The 23,718-nt window shown below is 40.0% G+C and overlaps 1 protein-coding gene and 1 long non-coding RNA gene across 45 annotated transcripts in view; one reads left to right on the top strand and one right to left on the bottom strand.

Moving 5' to 3' along the window:
• Nucleotides 1–23,718, top strand: part of TCF7L2 (transcription factor 7 like 2) — a 236,703-nt gene that overhangs the window by 112,367 nt on the left and 100,618 nt on the right. The window lies entirely within an intron of this gene.
• Nucleotides 16,741–22,307, bottom strand: LOC110209521 (uncharacterized). Its single transcript, XR_002324845.2, has 3 exons — nt 22,145–22,307; nt 20,207–20,357; nt 16,741–18,968 (listed from the first exon to the last, which is right to left on the bottom strand). It is a non-coding gene; the product is annotated as an uncharacterized LOC110209521 (long non-coding RNA).

The following is a 23,718-nucleotide window of genomic DNA, read 5'->3' as shown; positions in this document are numbered from 1 at the left end:
ATAGATTCCCATCAATGAAAGCTTAAAAAGAAAAAAAATGCCTCACAGAAACCTTGGTATTTAAAGATTATTTTACTTTTTTATTTTGCTTAAAATGAAATCTGTATAACCAAGGTGAGTATCCCAATACAGTTGTACTAGTACTTTGGGTATTCCATAAATCCATGTGTTCACTTAGTGACTTCCATGAGACAGGGGCTGGCTGCTAAACTGACGTAACAAGTGGGGTGCTATTGACAAAGTCTTAAGTGACTTAGACCTGAAATAGTGCAAGAAGTGAGCAGCAGATCAGATTGCCTTCCTGAGCCTTAGTTTCTCCATCTGTAAAATGATGGACTTCAAGCAGACAACATCACCTTTAAGGTTCCTTCAAGCCCAGCTGTTCTGTGAAGCCCCTTGTTCCTTACAGAGTATTCTAGTCTCTGATATTTTCTGTCTCCTTATACAACATGAAGCCATCTAAGGCAGGCAATTTGGGATGTTGTCATTTATTTCATCAGGGTAACATGTATCATTCAGTCAGAGTGAATGAAGGGAGCCTTTTCAAGAGCATTGTTTAGATTATTTCCTATCTTGGTCCTTTGGAGATTGAGCACCAAGAACTTTATTATCTATGGCTCCTCTTTTTCTGTGGAAGTGACTGTCTGTCTTACTGCCCCATAACCTTGCCTTACAATGCTCCACAGTGGGTGGGTCATTGGTCTGCAGCAGTTTCTTAGGGAAATCCAAGAAGAGAAGGATGCTTTTGATTGGGCATACCCTACTTGACAACAGTTTCTGTGGAAATTTATCTTCAGCAGCAATCTAAGTGAAGGGAGATGATAGTGTTGTTAGATGGCTTAAACCTTCCTTCTTAGAGAGAAGATTGTACTTGTAGATTCTCTTCTTTTCTGGAAGATAGAAGGGCAGGAGTGCGAGTCATCTGAAAGTCATGGTAGCAGTTATTTCTTATTTGATTGGTACTTGAAAGAAAGGAGGGAAATTTTTTAAAAAAAGAGAGAAAAATAAAGACAGAAGAAAAAAGGCAAACTGAAGAAACTATGACAAAAACTAATCATAAGACTATACTATAGCGAAAACAGAAGAGATCCACATTTTATAGACTAATAGAATGTTAGGACTTGGAGAGATCCTAGGGGGCATCTAATGTAACCCTTTCTTTTTGTACATGAGGGATCGGAGGCCTAGAATGGTTAAGTGACTTGGTTAAAGTGGCTATAACTAGATTCCTTGAACCCCAAAGAGCAGTATCTGAAGCTTCCTTCTTCATGTCATTAAAAAAAAAACAGTCACAGTATTTGTAACATTCAAGCTTAGTGCTTAGAAACTCTACCTTGGCTCCTTATTGAGCAGTCATAATGTACTTCAAGATCCTGTTAGTTTACCAATGCTTCTACTGCTCTAATCCCCCAATCCTTAATGTAATCAATCTGTGAAAAGTTCCAGGGCATAGATTTTTGCCAAATGTTTCTCTTACAAGTGGGACATTACCTATCTTCACTACTTCTGAGAGTGGGCATCCTTTGGGATGACTAGAAAGCAGCTGAGGGATGCAAGTGGGCACTCACTAACGTACCTAGGAGTATCGTAGCCCCTGTTCCAGCAGAGACTAGATGACCGTGTTGTGAGAGGTTCTTTAGAGGCTGTTTGTGTGTAGGACAAGAAATTTGATTGGATGAGCCTTCCAGCTCCGGGGTTTCAAGATTCCAGCTCTGAAAATGTACATGGGTGTGAGAGTGTACACGGGTGTGAGTGTATCTCTGTATTTATCTGTATGTGTGTGTATCTGTGTCTTTGTGTTTCTCTGTAACTTCAGAAAAAAAATGTATTTTGCATATACATCCTTCAGCAAACATGAGGGAATAAAAAGCAGAAGGTATTTTGGGAATGGCTAAGGAAAACCCACCTTTCAAGATTGTAAAATTCTTTGATCTAAATTTATCCGATGAGTACAGCTTAACCTATAGCTTCTACAGAGCCACAAATGAATTATGGGACGCACCAGTTCCATTTATGTTACTTTTCCCACTGTTTCTTTGCTGAAGGATGTGGGATGAGATTTTAAAATGGAAGGGAAGGCTATAGTGATATGAAACCCACCCGCTGAGGCATGCCTTCTGCCATATGAGCTTCTTCCATTCAGGTATTAAACTACCAACTGAGGAAGGCTTGAAAGGATTTAAAACAAAAGGGGCAGTGGTAATCTCCAAACTCTAATCACCTTTGCCCCACAGAGACTGTCTTTTAACCTTGGACCAGAAATAACATATTCCTGCTCAACAGGGTTTCCTTTTAGGAAATAGGAGAGAATAGCTTGTTATTTTCAAACATGCTGTAAATGTATCACCACCTATTTGGGGGTCTCATGTTTTGAACTTGGGGTAGAGGCAGAATGGAGACTTGTTAGGTTCTGAAGAGGCCTGCTTTTGAGTTTATACGAGAAGCAAAAAAAAAATCCTTCATTCTGAACAAAGAGTGGGCAGTGAGGATGATGGCCAAACACTTGTGGGGGTTAAGGGGGAGGGAACTTGTGGAAGGAAGTATTGGTGATTGGACAACAAATATGCCTGTCTGAACTGAGTGCCTAAAAGGTGGGGCACTAGCAAGGAGAGCCAGACCATGACAGGCTCCTGAATGCCAAGAAAAGAGAATGTGAAAATCTGTGGCACTTTCTTAGGCAGCATCATGGCAAAGAACCATAACGGCTTCCAGCCCATCCCTTGACTTACTTGGCTGCTGGGAAAGAAGAAGACATCTCAACAAAGTCTGCAAAAGCCGGGGAGTTGAGGGAGGGTAAGAGTGGAATCACTTGAAATGTGTTTTAAAAGAAGACCCCAACAACCCAGCAGATGTTAGGGCTGAAAGAAAACTTGTACATCACTTGTTCCAGCCCTGCTCCTGTTACCGATGAAGATGCTGAGACTTAGAGTGGGAAAAGGATATGAACTTTCCCACAGGTCCTTGAATTCCAGTTCATTTTCAAGGTGTTCTGGTTTGGGGTTGTTTTGAAGTTGGGTCTAGAGGACTCTGTGTGTGTGTGTGTGTGTGTGTGTGTGTGTGTTGTACTTCTTCCTGGGAGCCCATGAGGATAGGGGTGGGAAAAAGAGAGACCTCCATGAAGAGAATGACAGCATTTGATATAAAGCAGTGGGACAGCATTGCTTCTGCCGTTCAGAACAACCATGTGCTCCACATTCCATAGCAGCAACGCAGGGTGTGATATAGTCAGAGCTCATTCTGCAAACAGGAAATGGTGCTAACTGCTGTGTATGCTTTTTGTATAGATAAAGTATCAGGAATACAACCAATAAAAAAACACACACTCCAAAGGAGGGGCAGTGGAAAGGGGAAGGGTCTCCATGTCCTGGGACTGATTTAGACATGAAAACTAGTTTTTCTGAAAATGTAGATAGGGAATTAAGTGAAGAGTGTGTGTGTGTGGGGGCATTTTACACTGTAAAATGTTCAGCTATACCTAGGCATCTTCTAAAATTTTTTTGCAAGTGGAGTTGGAAAGTTAGTATATTCCACAATCATGCACACATTTTGGAGGAATATTTTTAAGGCTATATAAAAACATGAGGCTTTCAGGCTGGGTGCAGCCCCCACCCTCACCCTCCTCACTCTTTTCTGGCAAATCCATGCAAACATTGGTATTTGAAAATATTTTGTTACTTTTCTTGGCAATCTGTCCACAGAAGGAATTGCAACACAGCTCCAGTTAGGAGGCAACTTTCTGGGGAAAAGGCGGGGGTGGGGAGGGTTGGAGTTTGAATCAAAAACAGACACCAAAGCTTTAATAAAATAAATGAAGTGTAGCCTTTTCAGCTCACTGGCGGACTGTATTGGTGTGGGTCAGTCTTTAACGTGTCTAGTGGAAATTGACAGGCTGAGAACTGGGACATAAACAAAAATGGCAGTCCCTGGGAGTCTTGTTCACTGGACAATGTCTCAATTGTTTCCTTGGTTTTCGAAGGCAGCAGGGGAGAGTGGGATATTAACTGTTTACTGCCCAGGCAGGCTAGGGAATTACTGAGAGAAGGAAGAAGGTCAGAAAATGGCATTTCGATTGGGAAACCATTAAACATGCCAGGTGATAAGGCTGTTCTTTCTGCATTTCTGCCACACTTTTGCCCCTTTTTGATGGTTTTTGTGTTTGTTGTTGTTGTTGTTGTTTGTTGTTTTTAATTTTCTTAAGAGATCGGATGTGATTCTTTCACAGTGTATTATTAATGAGAAGGGTCATCCAGGTGGTCTATATTTCCTTGAGGTGGGAGGTGGATTAAAACATAATTTCTCTTTTTGACCCTCGTGGCTTAATAAAGTGTTATTCAACATTTATTTTAATGGTAAAAACTGACTACATATTTGGAGCCAGCCCTTTAAGTGGCTGGAATTTTTAGACAATAAAGTATTCTAGTCTCAATTTAAAGCATGAAAGTTAGAAAAAGTTACACCATCTTAGGGGTTAGGGTGGGGCACAAAGAAGTTGATTAGAAAAACAAATAGCAAAACCCTATGCATCAGGTTTTATCTGGGCAAAGTTCAGAACTCACCTGGTAATTATGTAGTCAGAGGCTTTAAAGGAGTATGTTGCTACAGGACTGGCTTCTTCAGGGCAGAAATGCAGGAGGTTTGTTTGTTAGATAAACTTGTTTTAATAAATGGGAGTTGGGATTGAGATTTAACTTGAAAGACTCCCATTTCTGGTGAGATAAGTGCTTCTGAAGACTTTTCCCCCCTCTCTAGTGTCTCTGATTTCCTCAATGTGTTAAGTTTCTCCTTTTGAGCTTAAGTTAGTCTGTCTGCTCTGACACTCCCTTTAACTGTTAAATGTGGGGTTTTGTTACAGCTGAAGGCAGACTTGGCTCCTGCTTCCTGTCCGACGGGAAGTCACTTCCTCCATGAAAATTACAAGCTGTGGCAAGATCTTCCAGCCACCGAAACTGATTTTTCTCTCCCTAGAAGCACACTTTGGTTTTCTTTCTGTGTAATGATGAAATGCCCAAAATACACAAGGAAGGATGTAGTCAGAAGGAGGATGGGGGAAGGTGGGAGAGGGCCATTAAGCTTACAGGAATAGCAGCTAAGTTTCCTGCATGGTTGAATTTTATACATCCTGGTGGTTTGGTGTTTTGGAAAACTAACTTGCTAACCCACTGAAAATCAGTCCTGATCCTGATGTCCGTGCGTCCTCCCTTTATCTTGTCTAGTCAGAATGGGAACTCGGATGCCTACTAAGAGGCTGAGGTAGCGCTTTCATTTTAAGTTGATGTTTGTCTTTTGTGTTTTTTTTTAATGCTTTACTAAAAGAACCAATTTAGCTGTAATTTTGAAGGCCAATGTTGCTTGGTATTTTATTGGTCTCACATGAACCTTAAATGTACTACCTAAATGTTTTCAACAGGATGAGATGTAGCCAGGCAGTTTGGGAGTTTCATCTCAGTAGTGAAGGTTCATTGGGCTAGATGAAATCCAGCTTATTTAGTTCATCTCACTAGATAAAACTTTTTGCCTTCAGTTATACCAGCAGGTGAAAGCATACTAGACTTATCAGTAAAGGGTATCAAGGTTCAGTGTGGGATCAGGTAGTGGCTTGGAGCCATAAAACTGGAGTTCTAATGGCAGAGCTGTGTTACTATGAGCAAATTGCTTAAGATCTGAGCATCAGTTTCCTCATCTGTAAAATAGGGATAAAGACATATGTACTTGTCATCTCAAAATTATTGTAACAACTTCGTAAACTCTAAAGTGATAAATAAATGTGGTTTGTGATCATTAATCAGAAAGGCTTGAGTTCAAATTTTACTAACTGTGTATGTAACCTTTGTTTAGTCATGTAACTGTTTTTTGCCTCATTTTCCTCATCTTTAAAATGGGGATGATAATAATAGCATCTGCCTCCCAGGGTTGTTAGGAGAATAAATTGAAATACTATTTATAAAGCACTTTGTAAATCTTAAAAGAGATATATGAATGCTAGCTATTAGTATATAAATTGTAGCTCCAGTAAGGCATAGCTCCAGTAAGGGTGAAAGAGTGATCAAGGAGGACAAAACTATGTGTGACTTAAGAAATTAAGGTCTTTCTTTTGTAGCTGTGGAAGGGAAAAGGGTAGGAGAGGAACCTTTTCGGACTAGTTTTTTATATGCTGGGCTGGCCAACAGAAAAAAGCTTACTTTGTTAAAGCTTCTCTGCTTCTCTTCTTCTCTCCTCCCCTCCATCCCACAGTTTAGGAGAAAAAAAAATCATAGATTCACTGATTTTAGATCTGTAGAAAACAGTGAAGTTTTATTTCCTTTTATTTTAGAAATTCTTCTGTTTGTGTGTCTTTCTCTTATTAATAAATATTTTGTGATGATGATAATCACTTTTGATCTTAGGAAAGGAAAATGACCAGACCATTGAGGACTTCTAGACTTTGTAATGGAAAGAAAAGGATGTTTTCCTGTCAAATTTCCTGTTCAGTTGGTTGGGGAGAATTTAGCAGGGTGAGGCAGATGAAAAGATGATGATGATCATCATCATGATACAGTTAGATTTATATAGGGTTTTAAAGCTTACAGAATGCTGCCCTCCCAGTATCCTTTTGAGGTCAGAACCTGAATGAATTGGGTTTTTACTTCCCATTCTGATAATTATTGATCATACGCGGACCTGTATAACTTGTGATGTCATCTCATCTTGCCTTGGGGAATCCCTGATTCACTGGAGTCCAAAAGAATTAATTTTTCTGTATCAGTCCCTTTAGAAAGCCTTCCTTGGTATATTTTCACCTGACTATAGCCCTATTGTTTTTCCTTCTTATCCCACTTTCTATATTCTGGGGAGTGAGAAAGATATTTTGAAATGCTTTTATCATTTGCATGGAATTTTCAGAACTGAGGAGAGGGAGGGGCAACCATGGTTGGGAATTATAAAAAAGCAAGGGAATCCTCTTTGAATTTTCTCTCGGTTCCAAGTGTTAAAAACTAATGCCACCGTTAACTTGTTATAGTCTTCTGGAATGTACTTCATGACATTCCTAACCTATGGTGGCCGACATCAGCTCGCCTACCTAGAATGGTCTAGCACAAATAGAACATGACGGATTTCTAGAGGCAAAACTTCCATATCACTTCTAATACTGGCTTCAAATGTCCTACCATCCACTTCCTTCATCCCAATTTTTTTTGGTGCTACTTTTCTAGGGAAAGGGTTTTTTATACATATATATAAAATGAAAGGATAGAGATTTTAGTTCCTAGAAGCCATTAAAATTCTCCTCCTCTTGGTAAAGACCAAACCAATTAATTGCTTATTGGGCTTTCCATAGGACTTTAGTCATTATAAAGCTGGAATCCAGTTCAACCAAGGACGAGGGGTCAAGACCTTATGCTCCATTAGAGTTGCCCTGAAGCTTGGCCTTAGTGGACTCTAGTATTGTATGGGTATAGACCAGGGTGTTATTTCCTGAATCTTTTACTAGGGCAGATGAACAATAAGGTTTCTTTTGCTCTTCACATAGCATTCCTATACATCCTTTTGGGGATGGGATTGCACATTGAAGGAATTTTTGTTTCCCTTTCTCTGTTTCTTAGTGAATGGAAACATCTTGGAATTTAGATTTTCTGAATTTCTACTCTACTAAACTTTATGAAGCCTTAAATATGTGATTTCTGTTATGTCTGTGGGGATGAGCTCCTTTGTCTCATTCAAAGAAATAGAATTCGTATTCATTCAAGGAAGCAAATTTCTCTTCTTTTGTTGTTGCTATTCAGTCCTTTTAGTCTTGGCCGTTTGTGACCCCATTTGGGGTTTTCTTGGTGAAGATACTGGACTGGTTTGCCATTTCCTTTTCCAATACAGTTTTACAGATGAAGAAACCGAGGCAAACAAGGTTAAGTGACTTGTCCAGGGTCACCTAGCTAGTAAGTGTCCTGAGGACAGATTTGAACTCAGAAAGATGAGTCTTCCTGACTCTAGGACCTGCTCTACTTCACCACCTAGCTGGCCAACAACAATAATTCATTCAAGAAAGCACATTTCTCTCCTGGTCCTTCCTGTTTCCCATTCCTCACACTCAATCACCTAGGTAAGATGGTATACTTGAGGATTTTCCATAAATACTCAAGAATTCAACACTCATTGAGCACCTATTATGTATTAGGCACTTGGGATACAAAGAGGGACAAGCAGTAGAGTAGACTGTGCTGTCATGGTGCTCACAATATTTAGCATAGATATTCAAGGTTTAGAAAACACTTTTTTCACATTGTTATCCTCATTTTACATATTGTTAAACTGAGGCACAGAAAGGTCAAGTGGCTTCTAAATGTTAGATTTCAAACGGAGGTCTTAGGCTAAGGGTTTGCTACACTGTGTTAGGCTGCCCCTTAGTCTCCACTCCCCCAGTCAATTAATGAGTACTGTGGTTTAAGGGAAGAAGTGATAAATGAAAAGGAGAGATCCAGGCAAGGTTCTCTGAGAACCTTTGGGCAAAGGGATCAATGAAAAACATCACAGAGTTAGACTTTGAAGGGAGGGAGGAACTGCAGCACACGCATTGGGAGGGGTGTGCTGGGGTACATAACACTTCATTCCAGAAATGGGAGAATGTGGTAAATGAAGACCAGGAAGCATGAGAAGGCAAAGATAAGAATGGAGTCTGAGTAGTCCAGTTTTACTGAACATTTATGTGAAGGTGAGTAATATTAGATAAGTCTGGAAAAGTAGGCAAGGGTCAGATTATAGAGAGCATTGAGTGCCAGACTCAGGAATTTATACTTTTATTAGGTAGATAATGGAGATGCATAAAAGGGTTTTGCAGACAAGAGTGAAATAATCAGAGTAGTGTATTAGCGAGATGACTCAAGTAGTGATGTGAAGCATAGATTGGAGGAGAAATAGACTGGAAGCTACTGCCATAGTCTAGTGATGATATATGTGATGGTCTGATGGAGGGTAGCGGTACTGGGAGTAGAGAGGAAGTAATAACTGAGGGCTGAATATACAGGTAAGTAGAGACAAGACACGTGGGATTTGGAAAAATAGGGAGATAAAGGCGAAGACAAAGATTTGGAAGTCATACTTAACATCAGTTTTCATTTTTATGTAGTATTTTATACAAATTATTTCATTGATCTTCACTATAAACTCATTCAGTCTATAGTACCAACACTGTTTCCCCCATTTTCCAGACAGGACTCATAAGAGGAATGTCAGGATTTCAGTGTGGGTCCTTGACTCTAAATGCTGGTCTTTTCCCACTGTGTCATCTACTCTGAGTTGATCGTTGAAACTTGTGGGAGTAATCAATCAACATTTAAGAGCCTACTATGTGCCAGACACTGTACTAAGCACCCGTGAGTTCACCAAGAAAGAGAAGGTAAAGAATACAGGAGGGCCCCCAGCCACCTTTGGGGATACCTAAGTTTAAAGGATAGGAAGGAACCTGAAAAGCTAGCCAAGACAGATGGAGTTTGAAGAGCGCCTGTAGGAGGAGCGGCAGTGAAGGGTCACAAGAGAGGCCAGGGAGAAAGAAGATGTTAAGGTGATCCCTTTTCCTGATAAGCAGACTCATGTAGAATTAAAAGCGTCATTATATTTCTCTTCTCCAGAGTGAGAGGATGAGTGGTATGATAAAGAGGAAGATCTTGACTAACTTTATTTAGACATTTTATTTAGTTTAAATGAAAATTGATACCAGGATATGATGTCATTTTGATTCTCCTAAACTCAGGCTCTTGGTTCCATGTTGGAGTGATTTATTAGTTCTGTGTTCTCCTTCATTTCCCTCCTCTTAAGACCTTTCATTGGACCAGTCTTGAATGTTTCCTGTGAGTCCCAGGGAATGAGTAACTTTCAGAGCCAAAATTTGCTTTTTGAGGAATGAATGAATAAGTGAATGAATAAAAAGGATATATTAAGCGCATAGTATGTTCAAGCACTGTATATACTAAGCACTGGGGATACTAATAGAAAAGAAGAGAGCCCCTGTTTTCAAGGTATTCACATTCTAATAGGGGAACAAAAGTAATTAGTCAAGGAGAATTAGGGATTAGGGTAAAATAGAAGCAGGTGGAATGGGAAAATAACAAGAGATTTGGGCAAATATTAAGAAAAATCTGAGGAGCCAGAAGAGAAGAAGGACTCTAGTCTCTGTAGCTCTGGTCCAGAAACTACTACCAGATTTCTTCAAATAGAAAAAGACTGAGAGCCAGTACTGCAGAAATGACTGACATTTTACTTGAAAGGCAAACCTCCTTCTTACACTTGTACCAGAATTTTCACATATTATCCCATTACTTTGATCTTCACAATTCCATGAAGTTAAGCAGGCTAATTCTTATTATCCTTATCTTAGAGATGAGTAAACTGATGCCCAAAGAAATTTCTTTTTCTTCCATACTAAGATCACATTCTTTCTATCTTTCTTACTCTGGAGTTAGGGTTATTTTTTATTGGTCTCTTTTAGGGCCTGTAGGCACCAACTTTTCTTTTCCTGATTTTCTTATTCTCAGACTGAAGCAGAGAAAGAGATTTTAGTGGAGGTTTGGAGCCCTGATTAGGACACTAATGTCCCTGGAACTCAGCAGCATACTTATGTACTGTCACCATTAAAAACCAAAAACTCAGAATTCATTGGATGGTGGGGGGTTGGGGGGGTGAGGAAGAGACAGATAGATGGGAGGGAGAAGGGCAGGAGCAGGGCAGTCGTTGAATGGTAGATGCAGAGGTCGTGGTAATCGGTATTTCCCAGCTGGTTACATGCTCTGCAGGAGGTTGGTGAACATTTAAATAGGAGAAGTTCACATCTGCTTTTATTTTCCCCTTTGCTGCAGGCCAGACTGAAAACTTAATAAATTGCATGAAACCCTAGTAAGCATGAATGTAAAAGAACATTAGATAAATTACATAAGTATGCCTACCTGTAACAATTTTATAACATAAATGCACGTGTGTGTTATTTCACCATAAATATGCATGTGGACCCAGATTTAGTCTAAAGCTCCCTTGTTTAAATCCGGTTGTCTGTGAAGTTACTACTGTTTCTCCACCTTTTCTTTGACTCTTGAAGTACTTAATGTTTCAGGGCTCTCAGAATGTGATAATGATGCTGTAAGTGCCCTTGTCCAAAAGTTTTTTGTTTCCAAACATTGCCAGTTTGCTGCATATAAAACTACGCTAACACTCTGGCGAATTTCTTTTTTTCCCAAATAAGGCAAGCATTAATTGAAGCAGCCCTGAGCCTGGGAAAATATTTTTTTCATTCCTTAAAGTGAAACTTCTTCCCATCTGTAGGCAGGCACACAGTTTCTAAGTTGAAGGACAAATCCAGTCCCTTGCCAAGATTTCCTGGGTAGTAGGTCACAGATTTCAAGTTGTTTATTGCTTCATTGTTCTGGTGATTATTGCTATAAACAATGTTCTCAATTTATACTTGCATTTTCACCTGGTGGACCATAAGGCACACACCAAACGATAACAAGGCTGTCTCATTATACAACTGGAGAAAAATAAGGGTCCTGTAGCTTCCAAGATGCCTCCTATGTTGAGTTCCAAGTCATGACAATCCTGATTCCAAGCCCCGTTACCAAGCTAATCAAACACAATCATTTTTTCTGGCTTGGTCACCTTTTGTCAGATGCAGCGTGATATTGCTGGTTTGGGCTTTTAGTTAACCGGGTTTCCTATATGCCAGCGGACAGCCATGGTTGGCAAAATGCCCATTTTGAATGCAAGAAAAGTGCTCTTTTGTATGGAAGTGTGAAATACCATGGAAGCTGGTGAGGGGTTAAAGGCACAGATGACCAAGAAGACATGGGAAAAAATGGATTGATTCCAGGAGACTCTGGTTAGCTTGCTTGCTATTATGAAAAATCTTGCAATTTGTATACCCCAAACACTCTGTGCCTCCTTAACTGATAGAGGGAAAACTGACTGTTGGAGTTACTTTGTTTTGCTGTGTAGGAATGTGGAGGTCTTTCTCATTGGAGCTGAAAAGCATTTTGCTTGAGGAGGCTTCTCTGTAGGTCTGTACCCCTTCTCTTAATGGCTCAGTGTGGGTTCATGTCCATGGACAAAAGCAGGAAGAAGTGAGAACGTATGTGGTGCACACTCAGAAAACGTTTGCTCAAGCAGCTAAGATATACCAGGCTAGACCCTGGGGATGCAGTGAAATTAGACACTGGAGCATGGGAAGTATTCTGTGTCATAATTCTTATAAACCAAGTAGTAGAGGGGTTGATTGACTTTGAGCACAACCCCTAAACTTAATGCCATTTAGGGCTTAAAAAGTTGTTTTTGATGCTAAAAGAATCTTCAGAACCTGACTTGGAAAAAAATCATTTAACTGTAGATTCGTCATAGATTAAATAGATCAGTGGATCGGTTGATTGATAGAAAGATAAGACATTTATTAAGCATTGATTTACCAGGTACTGTGCTAAGTTCTAGGAATCCAAATACAGTGAGAGTCCCTATTTTTAAGGAGCTTAGACACTAATGGGGTAAGACAACATATAAAATAGTGCTAGAAAAGGGCAGCTAGATGGCGCCATGGAGAGGATGCTGGGCTTGGAATCCAGAAGACATCTTCATGAGTTCAAATTTGGTCTCAGATGCTAACTAGCAGTGTGACCATAGACAAGTCACTTAACCCTGTGTGCTTCAGTTTCCTTATCTGTCAGATGAGCTAGAGAAGGAAATGCCAAACCAGTCTAGTATCCTTGTCAAGAAAACCCCAAATGGAGTCACAGAGAGTCTGATAACAACTGAAATAACTGAACAACAACAAAGAAAACTGATGGTAGAAAAATAAAGGGAAAGAAGGCGGGCAGTAGAGGAGACTTAAGCAGGGAAATGGTGAGGAGATAGGCAGGATGCATCACAGAAGCCTGGGTCTCGCAGGTTAAGGCAGAAGCTCACCTATTGGAGTGTGTGTGCTGGGGTAGGGGGAGACTAGGGGTGGAATTCAAAGTGCTGATGGAGGTCTGAGTAGAGAAGCAGGATAAGAAGACTGTCACTAAGTGGTGTGGAAGTCTAGGCCCCAGTAAGTAAGGCAAAAGCTCTTAACATTTAAATAAATTAGAACTCAGTGGATATGATTTTACTGATTGAAGCTAGATCCTAGTATTGGTGGATTCGAGTTGCTGAGCTTGACAGAGGGATGCGTGGAAAGAGTGAGAGATTGTGAGAATCAGGGGAACTGAGTTGGAATCTTGGCACTGCCCCCTTATTACCTCTCTGAGCATGGACAGTTATTGAATCTCTTTGGGACAGATTTTCCTTATCTGCAAAAGGAGGCGCCTGTTCTATATGGTTTCAATGGTACCTTCAAACTCCAAATCCATGATCTGAGAAAGTTTCACTAAAGAAAATTCTAATATTGATGGCTTATGAGAAGAATCAGTCTGAAACATGCCTTGACTGACATGAGTACCTTGGTAAAAGTGTGCCTGCATGTTCTCCACTGCTTAGTCTGTTTCCCAGTTGGAAAAGGTTGAGTTGTAGCTTTAAAGGAAACAATGAACATTTATGATTGTCGCTTTGGATAATGATATTTGAGCATGTAATGTATTGCTGTTCTTATATCATCTGCTGGGAAGAATGGATATTGTCCATTAACCTTACATTAAGTATGCTGCATTTGGACATACGTTTGAAGATGGTCCCAAAGAATATGCATATAGAGTGTGTGAATAGTTTTGAATAAATTAAACATAAAGAGCCTATGGTTATTAACATAGTATATGAATTGCCCAGCTGTGTATTTGAAGAACCTTGAACCAAAGTCTATCTGTTAAAAGCCTTTTGATAGAGCAAAACTGACTTCAGTTCATTTAGGAAGCTTGTCCATACAAAGGAATGGACTGTGGAACACGGGCAAAAGAATCTTCTGTTAATATTCAAGCACTAGGAAATTCTTTGGTTCCTTAATGCTAAATGGCACTGAGCAGACTTGCCAGAGCCAAAGCCGTGTTCCCAAATGTGAGGGAGGAGGAAGACAAACACCAAAGCCTCTCCTCTGGATTGGAAGTACCTGTTATCCAAAAATCCCTTGATGCTCGGCTTTCCAGAATATTCAGTGACCACAGCTTTTTCTTAGGTGTCAAAACCGCATCTTTTGTGAAGCTGCTAAGAAGTAACCCCTCTGGTGGCTCCATTTCACAAGGGTGGCATAATGGTTATTACATAATTGTGTTTTAGGTCTCAGATAAACTTCAGTTGTGCTGAAATTTAGACAGGTATTCCTTGATATTTTGAATAATTGTTTTTTGAAGAGAAGAAACTTAAGAGACCGAAGCTAATGCTACAAATACCAGCCATTTCCCCCAAATAACATTATTGCCATCCATCTTTTGCTTAGCACTTCACGTCTTAAAAAGTACTTATACTTATGTTCTCTGATCTCACGAGTCTGAGGTAAGGAGTGTCATTACTATTACTACTCCTTATCGTTTCAGTCTTTTCATCTTTGTGGTGGATCATTATAATTTTTCTTTAGTCAAAAAATCTGGGTTTAAATCTGACTTTGACACTATTGATAATGTGTAATTTTGTCATTTCACTTGCCTGTGCCTCAGTTTCCTTATTTCTAAAACAAAGCTGTTGAACTAGGTGGTACCTGAGGTCCCTTCCAGCTCTAGATGAAGGATTGTTTGATCATCATTATTAGCATTATCCAGAAATCCTGCAGTTTCATTGGTGGAAGGAATATTGCCCATCAGTGCAGACATGCAGCTTAGACTTAGAGAGCTTATTGAGTGCATCAGGGGTTAAATGACTTATCCAGCAGCCACTCTGTGTCAGAGGTCGGTCTTCCTGACTCTGAGACCACCTCTCTATCCGTTGCACTTCTTCCAATAATTATTATTCTCCCTTTAAAGATGATGAAAATGAAGCTCAGAAAGGCTGAGTCATTCAGAACCACATGATGGCAGAGCCAAGATTTAAATCCAGGTGTCTTAATGCCCCAGTCTTGTATTGTTTCCTCTTCATGCTGCTGCCTAGTTTGTTTTTCTGTTCCTTGAGTACTTTATAAAGCTTCTTTCTGCCTGGCCCTTAGTCTCGCAGAATAGTGTTAAAGATGGGCTTATCATGTCTTGCACATAGTAGGTATTCAATAAAATCTTTTGTAGTCATTGCCTAATTCTGTCCTCAACATCACATTAAACAGTACTCATGTAACATTGAACATTTTAATAAAATGGGTAACCAGGGACAGTTCCTATACTCCAGTGATATAAGCTTAAGTACATCATTTGCAGCATGTTTCTAATTCTCTCTCCCCATAATTAAAAAGGTTGTAAAATTTTGTATTCTTTAGATTAGAACAGGGCTAATTATCTTTATATATAGATTTCCTCCAATTTTGTACAAGATTTGGGATGCTCCACCTACTGTAATTGGCACACTTTATTGCAGTTCTCCTTTTGATCTGTTGGTGATGTCTCAGAGGCTCTGGATGGGTGCTGAGTAGAGGCTGGTGGTAAACATTCCTCTTAGAACCTAAGAGAACTGTAGCTATACCTATGAGGAACTTCCCAGAAATCCATTCTGAGTTTTGCAAAACCTTGTTCCTTATTAAGTCATCTTGACAAAAGTAATTGCCAAGTGTCACTATGTACAAAAAGCACTGTTCTCCATGGGGGGAGGGGGGTGCGCGCACGTGTTTGTGTTTGAGGGTGGGTGCCAGTGAGATGCACCTCATGGAATTTACAGTCTAGTAGGGAGGCAATGATAGTATATATTCATATGTCTTTATTTAGATGTAGTATATGGGAAACCCATCTGTGTTCCAGTGGAGGATATGGATGGAATCCTTGGAGGCATAATGCATATGAGGAGCTTGGTGAATATGGAAGCTCATTTCTCTCCTTGTGCCTATGATAGGACACTCATCCAGTGTGTAAGAAGAGCCTAGAGCTATACAAACAGCCACAGGGCTGTGGATTTCCACAAATGAAATGGCTGAGGCCCCTAAAAGTGTATACCTGTTGGAATATATACTCTCGAGGGGGTATGTGATCCACAGGGGACCCCCCATCTGCATTTGCTCATTCAGGATTCCCTGTTAAACATATTGGCTGCGTGTTCTTTCTTTGTCTCCCATTCACTCTTGTTGCTTCATCTCTGTCTTCTATTCATGATTGGGTGCCATCATGCTCCTGCCTGTTGGTTAAAAAATAATTTCCCAAGTGCTTAAAGACACATCAGGCTCCTCCATTTCTTTCTCACTGATAAGTAACAATTGAACGAATGTTGAGAAAAGGAGAACTTTGGAGAGATTTCAAGCAGCTGTCCAAAGCATTTTGTGTTAGGGGAAAATACTCATGGATTTGTGTTTTTTCAAAGGTCTGTGGAACCTTATCCACTTAGAATTGAAGAGGATATCTTGTATAATACTATATTTTAAAAATTTAAATCACTCAACAGGTATTCATTTAGTACATACTCTTATCAAGACATTGTAAGGTACCTGGCCCCAAAGAAGAAATGTAAGAAGCCTCTCCCAACTTCTTTATAGGAGTGAGGGATCTATGCAAATGGAGCATTGCGTTTATAAGATTTTTTTTCAATATTATTAATTGATTTTCCTGGTGTTTTTCTCTTCTTCTTTTTAAAAAATTTTCTTTTAAAAGTACTTTATTATATGATATGGTACTGTTGGAGCAGAGAGAGAAGGATACATGGGAAATTTAAGTGATATAAGAACAAAAGATATCAATAAAATTTTTAAAAAGATTATGAGGGATATAGAATGTGATGATGATGATGATGATGATGATGATGATGATGATGATGATGATAGGCACTATTCCTCTTGGTAGCTTCTCCAGGGCTTTCCTGGTGTTTAGGATCATGGAATCATAAATTTAGAACTGGAAGGCACTTGCGACACCACCATGTCCTTATTTTATGGTTGAGGGATCTGAAGCCTAGGGAAGTTGAGTGACTTATTTAAATTGCACGAGTATTAATCACCAAAAGTGGAATTTGAACCTAATTTTCTAAGACTAGAGCCAATGCTCTTTCTACTGTACAGCCTAGGGAATCTTTACTGAATTAATAAATTATGAAAATATGGTCCCTGCTGTCTAGGACTTCACTTTCTAGTGAGGGAGATAAGTATGTCCACAGATTAATGCATCATAAGACAGAACATTGTAAATGCTGCTGCAAGAAACAAGGAAAGTTGTATGAGTGTATATTGACTTTGATGTGAGATGGACTAGGAGGAAAAAAATTAAGGAGAGCATCTTGGAGCCAGTAGCATTTGAACTAGGCCTTGAAGAGGTCAGTCATTAGACGGTCAGATTCTTAAAATTATTCAGCATTAGTTTGAGAGGCCCTCATAAGTAAGCACAGCCAGATCCCAATTAGTGCTGAGGGAGCACAGCTAGGTCCTGATTTGTGTTGAATGAACACAGCCAGGTCTGATTAGTACAAATAGTGAACCCCCTGAAGTGGTTGTAGTATTTAAGTTCACATAATTCAGTGTTATAATTACATAAAATATGGCAGTAGGTTCCAAACCATTGGAAACATGCAGTTTGGATTCATTATTCACACTAATCAGGACCTAGATGCATTAAAGTATAAGCTCAGTGCATGGGTTGGTGCATATGTATTTGGAAACAAAATCTCTCAAGCCTTCTTGAGGTCTATTTAAGGGCACTATCTTATGCCAAAGGCAGGATTTATGTAGGTAGGGTTGTTGTGGTTTTAACCAAATATTAGACTTCTTGAATCCTAGGGCTGTGTTTGATAGTTTCATTCTACTTTTTCCTTGTTAACTCATCTGTAAGGATGGATTTTGGGTGATTTGGGAGTGAAGTTGGGGAGAGGAAGAGAACTGTATCAAAGAAAGGAAGCTCAAACATTCTGAAATAGAAAGCATTATATAAGTCCTGTTACAATTTACTAAAAACAAATTATATTGCAGAGACTATTTACAAATCCTGGCCCAGGGTTCCTGAAATTTTTTTTTAATGGGAATGGACTACTCTTTGTAGTTCCTCAAAGCCGTAATATCTTGAGAGATTAAGAGAATGGGACAGGTGTACTGTTGGTAGTCTGTGAGTATGTCTCATTTCCCTACAAATCATGGCTAAAGTCATCCTAGTGTAGGGTTGGATGCTAATGATATGGAGTCACCAGAGAAGGGCATTATGGTAGTTCTCCCTTTGTGATTAACTGGTTGATTATGGTTGATCCATTTTCGGACATCTTTTTGGCTCTGGCAGGCACATTTTAAATGACCTATTAATCAAGAAGAACAGCCTATTGTTACTTAAGGCCAATGCCATAGGTAGATGAATACTGGCCATTTAAGGAAGGGGAGGAGGGACGGGTGAGGCCTAGAAATTCTCAATTTGACTTGCCATTCTAAAATGAGAATGTAAGGGAGAGGAATTTACAGTATTATTCTTCTTAAATAGTGATGGAGTGTTGAGCTGAGAATATTTTTTGGAACTCAATTTGCAGTACTGTTCTATACCTGGAGGCTGAGCAAATTCCAGTCTTTTGTAAAAATGGAAGATCTAGGCTGTACCCAAGGTAATCAGAGCTAGCTTACTAGCTCCAAGCCATGACAACCAGGAGAGGGTTAAAGTCCTGCATCTGAATGTGCATGGGACTTTTGGAAATGAGCATTTCCCAGGAGCCCTAGCCTCCAGGGAATTCCTCTATTGAGCTAATTTCTGCATTGAAGAGAAATTGAAGTAGGGAGAGTTGTAGAATGTCCATCTTTTGTGAGGTTGGAATTGACACGGAGACTGTACAAACTCTCTTTGTCCTACAGAGATTCTGAAGGATCAGTTTCAGGAAGCCCTTCTACACGGCTTTTTTGTTTTGTGTTTTTGTTGTTGTTGCTGTTTCAGACCCTGGCGGGAGACAATCTTTTACCTTTTCTGTTCAGGACTGTGGCTGTGGGGAGTCTTATCAGTGTTGGGACTGGGCATGGTACCAAGCCTTGATGGTGCCTGAAATGAAACCAAAGTGCAGTTGAAATAGCAGGGCAAGTTTTTATGCAAGTTAACGGTTGCTGAGCAGGTTAGCTTGTCCCAAGGAGACTCAATTTCCCTGGACTGGCATGTTTGGGGCCTTGGGATAATGATGGCATTAACACTACTATCAGGCAGGTCATGTTGGCTCACATCCTGTCAGATTCTTCTCTTCCCCCTCTACCCTCCCCCCCCCCCTAGGTCAAGTAACTGGATGGGAGACTTCCAAGAACACCTCGATGCCCCAGGAAATGGAGGTGGTTACTGGGTATTTGGTAACGCTCTCCTGAGAAGCATGACCATTCAGACAAAATACCTCGGAATAATTCTACACAAGTCAGCCATTTAATTTATGTCTGTGTTAAATGAAGAAGGGATGCTTTCTGTTTCACCTGTTTTAAATATCTTTATTAAAGCCTGTAGAGGGATACAGGATGAAAGTGGGTATATTGGGAAATTTAATGCATAATACTTTTGTAGGGGTGTGGAAAAGGGAAGAGAGGACAGGGTTGGTTCTTAAAAACAAGGCTGTCCTTGGAGGATGGGGTTTGGGTTTTAAGCTTAGTAGGGTCGGAGCAGGCTGGTAGGTCATTAGCCATTTTAAGGGCTTATGGCAGTGGCTACAGCTTGGAGTCATTTTATTCCTTGCCTTTGGGCAAAGGTGGAAAAGGAAAATAAGATTCTTTCTTGTGTACCTCCCTCCCAGAGTAATATGAAGTTGTATCTTGGTTTGAGACCAGTCCGGGCACCCAGGTTAAAAGTCCTTAAGTAAGAAAAAGAGAAAAACAAAATAAAACCCCACTAAAATGAAGAAGTGTTAAAACAAAAAATGTGTGTGTTAAGTGCAGCTGTCTGGCATATGGTAGGCATTTATTTAATAAATATTTGTTGGCTGACCTCAAGGCATGAACTTTTGGTCTTCCTCTGCTGAACCAGTTTGCTATAATTGGAATGACAGCATAGCATTGTTTAATATGTATGGGGAGTGATTTTATTTTCTTTTTTTAATTTTTTTTTTTGTGGGGGGCATGGGGTTAAGTGACTTGCCCAGGGTCACATAGCTAGTGAATGTTTTTTGTGTCTGAAGCCGCATTTGAACTCAGGTCCTCCTGAATCCAGGGCCAGTGCTCTATCCACTGCGCCACCTAGCAACCGAGAGAGTGATTTTCTTAAGACCTGCAAGGTACACATAAAATTCAAACAGCTATGGTGCTTACCTAAGGAGAGACCCTTGGAGGAGGTGGGGATGCCTTCCTTTTTTCAGAGAGGATCCCTTGTCTAGATCAAGGGTCTCCAAATTCTAGAAGTGTGGTAGCAGGTGGAATTCCGTAGGACATCCTTTCTTATTACTCTGCCTGCTTTGGGTTTCTGAAGTGGACAAATCATGTAAAGATAATTTGTTTTATCTTTGTTTTGTTCCAAAGGCAGCAATAAATGTCTTAGACTTGGAGTCACTAAGTCTGGGTTTGAATCGTATCTCAGTTGCTTACTATCCATATTGACCTTTTGGTTAGTCACAGTCAGTTTCTTCATCTGTAAAATGGGGATAATTATGTTTCTATTGCCTTCCTCACAAGGGTGTTGTGAGGAGAGTACTTAACAAATCTCAAGGTGTTGTATAAACGTGTCAACATCCCCCTTCCCCTCCTCTGCCACATGTGGAATTATTAGTCTATGACATAGGATTTGTTGATTGAGAATTTGGGATTTAAATAGACTTATGGAAGTCCTGTCCTCTTACTTTCACCATTCTTGCTCTTTTTTCCCCCATAAGTACCCTGCTCCCCAGTTCTTACCAATGAAAGGATTAACCTACCCAGGCTCTTAAGTTGTTGCTATTTCCCTGTTCGTTCTTGGCGCTAAGACAATTCACATCAGGGGCCATCAGCACCAACATCCAAAAAACACAGCCCCATCCCAGATAGGATGAAATATTTTAAAATGCGCCTGCCTCTGGGAAAGAGGCACAAGGATCTTTTGCTAGACCCTGGTGTTTTCGCCACCCTCCTCCTGGCATGCATAAAGACCCCACCTCTGCTCATACTGCTCTTGACCGGCTCCTCTGCACTGGTCCGGTAGACTTGACCAGACAGTGAAGAGCTCATGAAATTCTCTGACCATTTGGAATTACAGAAGGGCTACTATGCTTTAAATTCAGTGACAGTGTTAGAATCAAACAACGTTTGCCCCTGCATCGTGACTGGAAGTGACCTTGGATATGGAGTTCTTAGCTTTATGTCATAGACTCTTGGAGATATAGAGGTCAAGTGCATGGATCCTTCTCAGAATGTTTTTACATGCTTAGAATAAAACACATAGGATTACAGAGGAAATCAATTACACTGAAATACAAGTTATCAGAATATTGAGAAAGAAAATGCATTGTCCCAGGTTAAGAACGCCTGCTTTAATTGAGTCCAGCTGTCTCGGGAAACTGAGGCAGATAGCGGCTTGCCCAATATCACACAGCCGGTTGGCGGCTTATTGCTTTTGAGTCGACTGACTTATCCAGAGGAGTCTTGATTTCCCTGGACTAGCATATTTGAGGTCCTGAAATAGCGATGACATTAACACTGTCAAGTAGGTCATTTGGGCTCAGGTCCTGTCAAATTCATCACAGTAATGACATAAATGTAACCGTATACTTGAGTCACAAAGACCTAAGTTCAAATTCAGCCTCAGACTTATTGGCTGTGTGACCTCTGTCTGCCTCAGTTTCCTCATCTGTAAAATGAGGATAATAATAGTTTCTACCTCCCAGGGGTCTTGTGAGGATAAAATGACATAATATTTGTAAAGCACTTTGTAAACCTGACAGCACTATATAAATGCTGGCTATTATTAGCTTTTATATTAGTGTCCTACATGCTTGAAAGACAGAGTCTAGTCTTCCTACACACACTACATGCTGTCTTTCTAGTGCAAACATTTTGGCTCCCCAAGACTCTGGCACCATTAGACCGAAACACTGGATGAAGATTTTGGTTTCAGCCCCTACTAACAGAAGGAGAGGTGGGATGTGAATCCAGGCCTTCTTGACTCAAGTACCATTTTTCTGATGCTCTGTCATGTTGTTTCTCATCTTTGGCTTAATGTCAACACAAACTGGCTGGGTGGCCTAGGATAAGTCACTTAACTCTTCAGTGTTGCCTGACCTGCATGAGTAGTGGAGGTTTCCTCATTGGAGAGCTTCTTATCCAGATCACATGTCCAGACTCCAAATCCTGCAGGCCTGATAGAATTCCAGATGTTAACATGCATCTTGGAATTTGGCTTTTTGAAACAACAAATAATAAAGATTCCTTGAAGATTCTGGATTTTGCTGAAAATGTTAAAGGAGAAGCATAATTATTAAAACTCTTACATGATTTTACAATCTTAAAAAGTCCCCTGAACCTAGACCTTTAATACTAGAAACTATAACAATTGCTATAGGAGAAGAAATTTCAGTTATGTTGGACTTTGGAGTTGAAGGAGATAGCTGCATGTCTGAGTTATCTGTTTGATGTATTGAATATAAGCATGGTTGCTGGGGTGCTAGGTAAGGGTTGGAGATGTTTCCCCTTAAAGACATCTACAGCTGCATTTGTTGCTCTGCATCTGGGCATCCTTTTTAAAAGAAAAGCTATATTAGAGAGGGCTGGGACCTGCCTTATATCATATACTGTGATGACCCTAAGGCCAATAACCTTTTGCTAAGTAAGTTTAATTTTAGTTTAGTTCTTGGTCTCTCAGAAGGCGAGATTTTACTATAAGCCATTTAAAGTAATAAACAATAAGGGAGAAATATTATACAATGAAAGCAGTAGCATTCCCATTCCCAGGGTGGGAATGTGGGCTTAAAGTTGCCAGCTTCATTTGGTTTTTTTTTTTAACCCAAAACATTGCACATGTATCACATCTGCTTAAAAAATACATCTTATATCTTAGTGGTTCACCAAGGGCCTTCTTCAAAAAGGAAAATGATTAAAACTGCACAAACATAATGATATAAAAGCTAATAGCTTCTCATGCTGAGAAGAGTTTGTAAGGCAGAGAATAGTCCCTTATGAGCTGTATTTTACTAGCCTGAGCTTTGCACTGTGCTGGAGATTCTACCTGGTTACTAGAAAAGAGATAATGTGAAGTCATTACATTTGCATTTTTAAAACTCTTAGTTCTAGCCTTTGAGCTCTTAATATTGAGCTTACCTAATGGTCTATCTCTTATGCGAGGGGGGGGAGGGAGGGAGAGAGAAAGAGAGGAAGGGAGGGAGGGAGGGGGGGAGAGAGAGACAGAGAGAGAGAGGTGCAAAGTGAAACCTGGCTGCTTTAAAAACCTGTCCTCTTTCTATATAGCCTTAAAGGTTTAAAGGCCTAGCTCCTCAGTCTTCTTCTCTACCTCAAATTCTGTTTTGGAAATGCAATGCTGGTGATTCTTAAAAGGAGGATTCCAGTGACAGTGCATCATAAATCTCTTAGCCTCTCTCTGACATTTCTAGGGAAGTAAATGAAAGGTGTAAATTAAAAAAAGCAAGTGTTTGTGTATCCCACTTTAACCTTCTGTTATGCTAAATGGTTTATTGAAGAGTGCTGTCAGTGTTCTTGAAAACTTGGGAAAATCTACCACAAGCAGTGCAATTAGTTGCCTTGAGAGCACATGATGTTTGATGTGAAAATTATCCGGACGCGTCTAATTGGGTGTATTTTCACCCCCCCAGATACCAACTAAAGAGGTGATTTTTTTCCCT

This window comes from Phascolarctos cinereus, unplaced genomic scaffold (genome assembly GCF_003287225.1).
Source record: "Phascolarctos cinereus isolate Bilbo 61053 unplaced genomic scaffold, phaCin_HiC Scaffold_3;HRSCAF=262, whole genome shotgun sequence".
Lineage (NCBI taxonomy): Eukaryota > Metazoa > Chordata > Mammalia > Diprotodontia > Phascolarctidae > Phascolarctos > Phascolarctos cinereus.
This window is presented reverse-complemented; position numbering and strand designations above follow the sequence as displayed.